Here is an 8,529-nt window from a genome sequence, read left to right as displayed (position 1 = left end):
CAACGCTCAAATTGGAGCTGCTCTGTTGACAACTGTAGGATGCAGGTTGTGCAAAGTAACCCCGGGGTTCTTGGGTTTGTGTCCATTTGTTCCCGCTTTGCCTTTCTGAAACAGAAACATGCAGTGAATGTGAGAGATTAGAAAGGGTTTCTCTGCATTTAACCCATGGGCTGAGTTGGGAAGGTGGAAGATGAGGCTGAGCCTGGTTCACTTAGTCTTGATTACGGGCAGATCGTCTCTTTCCCAAGACATCTGGTTGGCTTATTATTTGGGAGTCTTTTGACTTACTGCAGATAAATGAATTTGCTGCTGTACTCTTGTACAAAGGCTGCATGATGTAGCCCATATGACTATAGATTCCTTTAAACTGTGGGGTTTTTTTAAAGTGAGGGACTATTGAAATGAAAGTATATGGGCCAGTCCTCAGCTAGCATAAATCCATATAATTTGTACTTCAAAAATCTGATTTGTGCCTGGTTTTGCATGTTGGAGCGTGTCTGGATGCAGGAACAGGACTGTCTCATTTCTGTGCTGAAAAGAGGCAAAACACACACACACACACCCCAAACCCAACCCACAAAGAAACACATGCTGCTTTGCTTATTTTACCTTGTTCCATTTGACTTGGGTTATCAGAAAGGCCATATGTTTTCATTCTTTGTATTTTGCCCCAGAACGATCATGGAGTTCCTCTCAGTTTTCCTCAGTTCTGAAGACATAATATCTGGCCTTAACAAATGGAAAAATACAATTAAAGTTGACAGCGGTCAGAAGGCATGGCTGTGTTTTTAGCATTAATATGCTGTGCATATGTACCCAACATCCAAGCTGCACCCAAAGCAGCTTCCCTCTCTCCAATTTGAAATTCCAAAACAGATGCTGTCCAAATATTTGTGGCAGCATCCAAAAAAAAAAAAAAAGCTACAAAATGTAGTGCTTGGCATGGAGTCACAACGTAATGGACGGACACAAACATCATTTTGTTGAGAGCAACCAGTATGTTCTGCCTAGCTGGGAGCGAGGAGGAGAGCCTGGTGGGTGCATGTCACAGGGAGGTTAAAAACTCTGGCCTGAAGTAGTAGGTAGGAAATGAGACGTTTTGAAGAACACTGCTAAGCTAGCTGCTGTATGCTGTCTCCAGCTTAATTTTTTGTTCGTTATTTATTACATACAATTTAAATAAGTGCAATGCAACCTATTTGGTTGTAACGGCTTAGTTAGCTCAGGCCTCCGGGACTTATGAAAGCCAAACCTTTTGGAATACTTTAAAAATAGCTGCTTTTTAAAAAAGAAAAGCTGTAGTTTGGGCATTTATTAATGTAATATTTCAAAGCTATTTACAGACTAGTGAATAGCTATTTATTTCAAATAATATTTCATATATTTCAAATAATAATAATAGCTACTTATTTCAAATCTTTGATCTCAAAAATTTTTCAACTCAAAGTCCTGACTGATGTGGTGCAGACTTTTATTTTGCTAGCTACTAATTTGTTTTCTTTATAATCTAAATATTGTATGATTCTTTTGTTTTGTTCAGCTCTGAATCCTTTTACAATGGAACAGTGAAATTTCCACCTTGATGTTAGAACTGCACTGTCCTTCCTAACTTACTTCACCCCTAACCACTAAGCAGCAAGCTTTTGGTGGCTATCAAACTGAAACCAGCACCCTTACCATGAAAGATATCGTAATTTGAGGTTATCTCATTCCCACGCAGCTGCATTAAAGTTGCAACTCCCATAGAGACACAGGTGGGTGTGTCTGCACCGGAATGCCAATTGCCCAAAGTTTCCCAAATTAGATCCTGCCCTGGAAAAAGGGTTGGGGATAGCATCAGAAAAGCTCCTGAGCACCATTGCTTTAATGGAGATGGCTGCCTCTGTATTTCTGCCAGGGCTGGAAGAGCTGCTGGGCTGGTCTGCTTCTCAGCAGCAGCCACCGCAAGTAGCGGGAGACCGAATGTCTCATCCGTTTGTCCTCACGGGGAGCTAGGGAAAGCAAGGACAAATGATAGGGAGGTGCTAACGTGCTCCTCCTTGACCCTGGATTTTTGGGGATCCTCTGTAACACCATTTTAGCCAGAGACAACGTCACACATTTTATCATGTCAGATGGAGTGGCAACATACAGGCAATAAATTGCCCAAGGTAGCCTCCTGCAGAATTTGCAGCCCAGCTTTCACAGGCCAGGCTGGATTCTCTCCTTACTGGTCAAAGCAGCATCAGACTGTAATTGTTTAACACAGGCAAGTATTTGACTGTATGCTGCTCCACTATTATTTGAGAACAGCCTTCTGTCACTAAAACCAATCACAGGGGAAAGGCAAAAAGTTCTTGTCATGGGGGTCATTTGAGCTGGAAGTAAGTTCTTTGCTCTCTGTGGAAGGATCATTCTGCAATGATTTGGGGAAGAAATCTGCTTTTTCTGCCATAGGTCAGATCCAGGTCCATGTGCTGCTGAAGTTCATAACATCATGATCAAGTCATTCATCAGCCTGTTCCAGCCCTTTGTACAAAATAGACATTGCTTTGCAGGATTAAACGTACTAGCAGGAAAAAGAAAATGAAATGAAAACCTGAGCCTGTTTAGAACAATGTATGACAAACCACCAAGTCTTGTGCCGGTGTGTTTACCTTGGCAGGCTCCCCTCTCTCCTGCTGGAAGAACCAAGTTTTCTCTCTACTATGAGAATTCTTTTATGGATGTTAAAAAAAAAAAAAAAAAAGACAGAAAAGAAAAACAAAACAACTACCCTGGAGCAGATCATTCATCATACAGAGAGTGGGAGCATGAAAGGGGATTTGCTTTGACCTAGTTAAAAAAACAAAAACAGAGACTTTCTTTAATTGCCCAAATGACTCAAGTGGGACTGGGTGTCAAAAGCAACAAATCTCTGCTTCCTTCAGAGCTGTATGTTAATACAGGGCACCAGGCTCCAACCTGTTCCAGTTCAAGACCTTGGGAGATGTCTCTGAGCCCAAGGAAGCCTGGGTAAGCCAAAGCCAGCCAATTCCATATGCCTGCAGGTACAAACAGGATCAGGAGCCAGGACAAACATGTTTCCTAAATTATAACAAAGACAGTGGCTTTAAATGCTGAGAGTATCAGGGCTTCAACGTTTGCTTTGCCAAGAGCTGCAGACAAGCGAGATTTTCTTGCTTTACCATTCTGGTACTGCTGTAGGAAGGGCCTGGCTTTCTCTGTCCAGCAGCATTTGCAGGGCTGTTGTTGATCCACTAAGCCTCACTTTTTATTTCAAAGGAGCCTGAGGACAGCTATGTATCCAAAATGCCATAGGAGCAAGGTGCCCAGCTTTTCCAGGCACCAGTGAAAAGCCCGGTGTCAGTGGGGTTGCCCAGTTACAGCCAGGTAAAAAATCATCCATTTGGCATCTTGTACAGCATTTCCATGACAGCAGTAGTTGTCCAGTACACGTGTGAAAGTAGCAAAAGCTATTTCTGTTAGGAGCTATTGGGCTGGCCCTTCGTTGGAAGTGCATCGATTCAGGCAGCTGAGGAGCGAGCCTGCAATTCTCACCCAGCGAGCACCAGCAGTCCTCAGCGCTGCAGAGAAAGGGCCAAGTGGGAGGTTACGGAGACAGGGCTTTTCTGAAGCCCAAATAAAGTCCTGGTTCTATTCAGGTTTAGAGGGAAGGTTCACAAGAGTGTGTATTTTTTCCCCAGCTGGTTCACCATCTATTTTAGATGGAACTGTCTGATCTCTTTCTGCTTTGTGTTTCTTTCAGTTTCCCAAACAATAGGAGGAAGCTCGCATGTTACGTGTGCTTGGGCCCCAACCAAGCTTTTCCCAGCTGGAAAAATCACTCCATGAACTAGAGTTTTGTTTGGTTTTTTTTTTTCCTAGCTGTAATTACAAGATTCCCAGTTCCCTTATGCATTTTGTGAGGCAGGTACAGGCTGCCTAAGAGGAACAATGGGACATTCCTGAGCGCTTAAACAACTGCTGTTTCCCCGCCATCACCCCCTCTTAAAACCTGAGGAGGGCTTAAGCACATTTGAGCTGTTCTGCTCAAGGTTACTGAGACCTCAGCTGAAAAAACACAGGGAGGTGCACAGCTCCGTGTAATGCTCCTGCTTTGGTGAGTAAGATACCCAGGCTCTTCCTGTTACCTGATTATATACACAAACACCCCAGATTCACCAGACCAGCTGGGAGGACTGGCCAAGCGCCCAGGGAAGCTGGCAGTGCTGCCATTGCCTCGGACAGACGCTCACCACACGTTGTAGCTCAGAGGCCAGGCTGTAACTAGCCTGGTAGACAAACTTGCCCATGGGACCAGCACGGATCTCTTATAGAAATGAGATGTCATGCTTGACCCAAGTGTTCATCTAGAGCAACAACCACCCGTGAGCACACGCTCAGCAAACTTCATCTCCCTTTCCTCTGGCAGGAAACCTTGCAGCTGATCCTGACTGTCCCATCCCATCATGCATCAGATGCAATATGGGTTACTGTTCCAGGGAATTGAAAGGTGCCAAGGTGGATAGAGGAAAGCATTAACCTTGACTGTAATGCTTAGGCAGGAGCAGAAAGACAAAGAATTAGGCTATAGAATGGCTCTGGCTAACTGTCAACATCCCTTTGCCCTGGTGGGGATAAGCACCTTCTTTTAGGGACCCTAATGTTTCCATTATTCTCACACAGGTAACATTATCCCATTGAGATCTTGGAGCACCTGGACACTAAGGAAGCAAATGGCTGTGCTGGCCAGGACCTCTGTATGCAATGGAGAGAAGGTAAGGAGGGATCTTCTCCAGACAGCAACAGACGGAGGTAAATCTCCCACCGCCTCCCCCCAGTGCTAAGAGACAACCTCCCACAGCTCTGCCTTACCTGTACAACTGTGGGCAGGACCTCTTCAGAGCAGCGGAGGACAGTCCCAGTTTGTTCTGGTTTCTCAGCCGTGTCTTCCTCATAAGATCTCTCATTCTCCCCCAAGCATGGCTCTCACCCTAGGGAGTAAAAAGAAACCACAGCTTGAAGGACTAGAGGCTAGCTGCTGGCAGACCTCATCTGGCCAACATATGATTTTGGGGTACTCCAGGGTGATAGGAAGAGGAGAGCTTCTTTATTTTGGACACATAAGAGCCAGGTCCCACAGAAGAATTTTTAACCCCCTGCAACGATGCCCAGTGGCCAGCCTGTACCTGTATAGGATGCAATGAGGCAGGATGGATCAACCATCAGTAATACTGCCCTTTTTTGTATTTCATTTGGTAACATTTCCATGTGTAGGACCCTGCTGTTCCTTCCGACTTAAGGTTTCGGAGAGTGAGGGGCAAGTAGCTGCCTTCAGGCACGTTTTACCTTATTGTTATACTGTACTAAAGGAAAAGATCAGTTTGGTTTCCTACCTACTCACATGCGCCCAGGGGGGCCTTTACAACAAGAACAACCCAAAAAAAGCAGCTTGACTCCCTTCTCTTTCTATTGGGCCAGGTGCATTGGTGTCAGCCCTTTTCAAGGTGGTGACTTTTGTGGACCATGAATTAGAAGAGATCAAGCCTTTGTTTCCCTGTCACGTCTGCAAACCACAGCTATTGGGCACTTCCATTTGAAATGCTAATAGAGATTATCAGGAGGTCAGGGAGTCTCAGGAGGCCCTCCCTAATGTTTGTTCTCTCCAGGCTGAGCTCATCTGGACTCATGAACTGAAAAGGAGCCACGAGTCGAAAAAATTCATGTTTTTTTGCTACATTGTTTTAAATTTCCTAAAGAAACGGCTGGAAAACCTTGGTAACAGAACAAAACCGATCATGCCCAAGGACTAGCGTAATGGGGAGAAACTACTCCCGTTTCAGCGCAGTTCTCAAACCGCTGTCACGTTGGGGATGTTGTTCTGCCCTGTCCCGAGGTGCCTTCCCACTGTGCCACCAGCAGAGCCATCGCCCCGTGGCTTGTGGCCGCCTTGGGAGCACAACCCATCGTGGCTTGTGGCCACCTTGGGAGCACAACCCGTTGGCTGCCCAGCCGTGTGCCAGCCCGGGCCGAGCCCATTGCGGGAACTCGTCCCGGGGCTCTGCCTAGCCTTCCGTTCAAACCTCCAGGCTGAGGTCACGGGCTTGGCTGGGAATGGCAACTCCGCTTTCTGCGCTATCGAGTTAATTGCCCGTAAAAGCGAGGCTGTTTGCTCACGGAAATATCAAACCTTTGTGTTTACTGCTAGGATTAATGTTTGCTGTGGAAGGGTTTTGGGGGTCTCAGCAGTCATCGTGCTGGTGCTGCCCTGGAAAAGCAAGCGCTGCTCATGCCGCAGAAAGCCGGAGGAGCTGCCTGTTCCTGAAGGCCAGCTAGCTGCTGTCTGCAGGGGGGGTGGGAGAACAAGGGGCCACACACAGTAAGTCGTGACACACGTGTGTCTGTTGCTTTGATAGTAAACGTTGGGGGTCAGTGAACCTCTTTTGCTCATGTATAAAGCTGTGCACTACAGGGGCTTGGTCCTTGATAATGCAGTTACAAGTTAAATATATTCGTAAAGGCAGTACATACCGATACGTTCTTGCTGATGTCCAGACCCTGAAAACAAAAGTCAAATACACTGATAAATAACAAGACAGCAAGACCATCTCTCAGTGCGGGGAACAGACTGGGCTCTGTTCTCAGCTCTGCCCTGGAGTCCACTCATAGCCCCCATCAAGTCATTTTATCTCTTTATGATTCAGTCCCTCAGGTGTGTGATAATCCCATCTTTCCTCCTCCACCTCCCCCCTCTCTCTTGTATTTAGGCTGCCAGTTCAGGTGTATAGCACCTAGTAGCCTGGGGACCAGTGTAGCAGGCTTCCCATACAGAACCTGCGCTGTAGCAGTAAAGGGGGCATTTCATCCTCAGGGTACAAAATGCAATACTAAGTGACGATACTAAGGTGTGGTGTAACAAAAGAGCACAAGGACGATTCAGTTTAAAGAGTGTGGATCTTGATTCTGCAGTTCTGTGAAGTCATCAGGGCTTCCCATGTGCTTAAAATAATGCTCGTACTCCAGATGTTGGCTGGACACAAGCCAGAGCACAAGAGCGCCTTTCAGGATTCAGCCTTGATTTGGTTTCTGAAGTTCATCGAAGTGTTTGCAACCTATTTGCAACTTTGGGGTGGAAATTTCATGAGAAGGTCTTTCCCATGACAGACCTACTCCTTCCTCTTTCCTGCTGGGCTGGGAATACTCTGATTAGGGCCTCTGCCCTAGCATTTCAGCGCTTCTGATCCCCACTGGAACCTGAAAGTGCTGAGGCAGCCACAAACAGTGGGAAAGAAAGAGAGGGGAAAAGCATTGGTCCCGGCTCCCTTGGATTCCAGCAACACTGTTTCTCTGAAACACGCTTTGGGGACTGGAGCTAATTAGGCTGATAACGCTGCCAGTCTGGTAATAAGCGTTTCCAACTAAGGACTGACTTGCTAAAGTTTGTATGTGTGGTAATGCACGTGTGATTGGTTTAATCTCACTAGCAGCAGTAGTGAAGACACTTGTGACAGAGTTCATGCCTTGAGTTACGTGGAGCTAGCGAGGGCTGAAGCCCATGCTGCTGTCTGCAGTGCTCCTCTCCCACGGCTCCGTTTGTGCCTTTCTTGGCATAAAAACATAGCCATCATCTTCGTTCCAGGCTGGGAGCAGAGAGGCACAGAGCACCCTGGCCCTGGCTGCCCCAGCCCACCCGCAGCAGATGGGGTTGGCTTGTTCTCCCAGCACCCCGCTCTCATCTGCCTGAGCACCGCTTCTCCCACAGGTCCCACTCGGAGTCTGGCTCCGAGCTTATCACTCACCTTTCTTACTGCAGGGTCCTTTGGCAGAAAAGCCTGTCCCTCAGCCACGCTACCAGCTTCTCTGAACTCATTCTCCTTGTTGTTCCTATTGTTTGACGACTTCCTCAGCCCTGCCATCGGCTGGCTGTTTCCTGATTCCGGGTATCTCTCGCTTCCTGCAATGAAACGCAAGGACTTGCTCACATTTCTCAGCCGTGTCCTGCTAGGACAGCCTCTGGGCAGTGCTGCCAGCAAGCTGTGACTCCAGATGGGATGAGAACCCTAAGGAGTTAACTATGGGATGAGACCCCCCTGTGTCTTCATGCCACACTGCAGCGGAAAGAAGGTAAAGGCTCCAATAAAGTGTCTGACCATGGCAGGACTTTCTAATGGCTTCCTCGTGGGCTTATTTTCCTTCCAGGCCTGCTCTGAAACTGCCAGGAAAGAGTATTTCTGAGCCTCAGTGCCAGAGATCCCAGAGGCCATTTACACTGCGAGTCAGTCCTGCCGGGAGGTGTGTTGATGTTTTGCGTTTCACCAGGTATTCAAGGCAGGCTGAAGTCCAAGGTTTGAAATAAACTAATCAGCCTTGCTTAGCGGGCTGGTTCACATCTAACATTGGATCCAGACTTTTCAGCTGGCTTTATCTCCAGTAGGCTGAGCCCAGTCTTTCTCAGCCTTCTGGAAAAGCTGGTCTCTAGATCCAAGCTTTGCAGCTGGGGCTTATTTCCACTTGGCCTATAGAATAAGTCATCCTCCAGGAATGTGT

The 8,529-nt window shown here is 47.1% G+C and overlaps 1 long non-coding RNA gene across 1 annotated transcript; it reads right to left on the bottom strand.

The window, feature by feature from the left end:
• Nucleotides 1-6: 6 nt before the first annotated feature.
• On the bottom strand, nucleotides 7-7,860 carry LOC118452587. Its single transcript, XR_004842400.1, has 5 exons — nucleotides 7,782-7,860; nucleotides 6,514-6,540; nucleotides 4,858-4,976; nucleotides 610-729; nucleotides 7-105 (listed from the first exon to the last, which is right to left on the bottom strand). It is a non-coding gene; the product is annotated as an uncharacterized LOC118452587 (long non-coding RNA).
• Between the last annotated feature and the right edge of the window lie 669 nt (nucleotides 7,861-8,529).

The sequence above is a fragment of the Egretta garzetta genome, unplaced genomic scaffold, assembly GCF_000687185.1.
Source record: "Egretta garzetta isolate BGI_Z169 unplaced genomic scaffold, ASM68718v1 scaffold56, whole genome shotgun sequence".
In the NCBI taxonomy this organism is placed as follows: domain Eukaryota; kingdom Metazoa; phylum Chordata; class Aves; order Pelecaniformes; family Ardeidae; genus Egretta; species Egretta garzetta.
The sequence above is the reverse complement of the archived record's forward strand: the minus strand, read 5'-3'. Positions and strand labels throughout refer to the sequence as shown.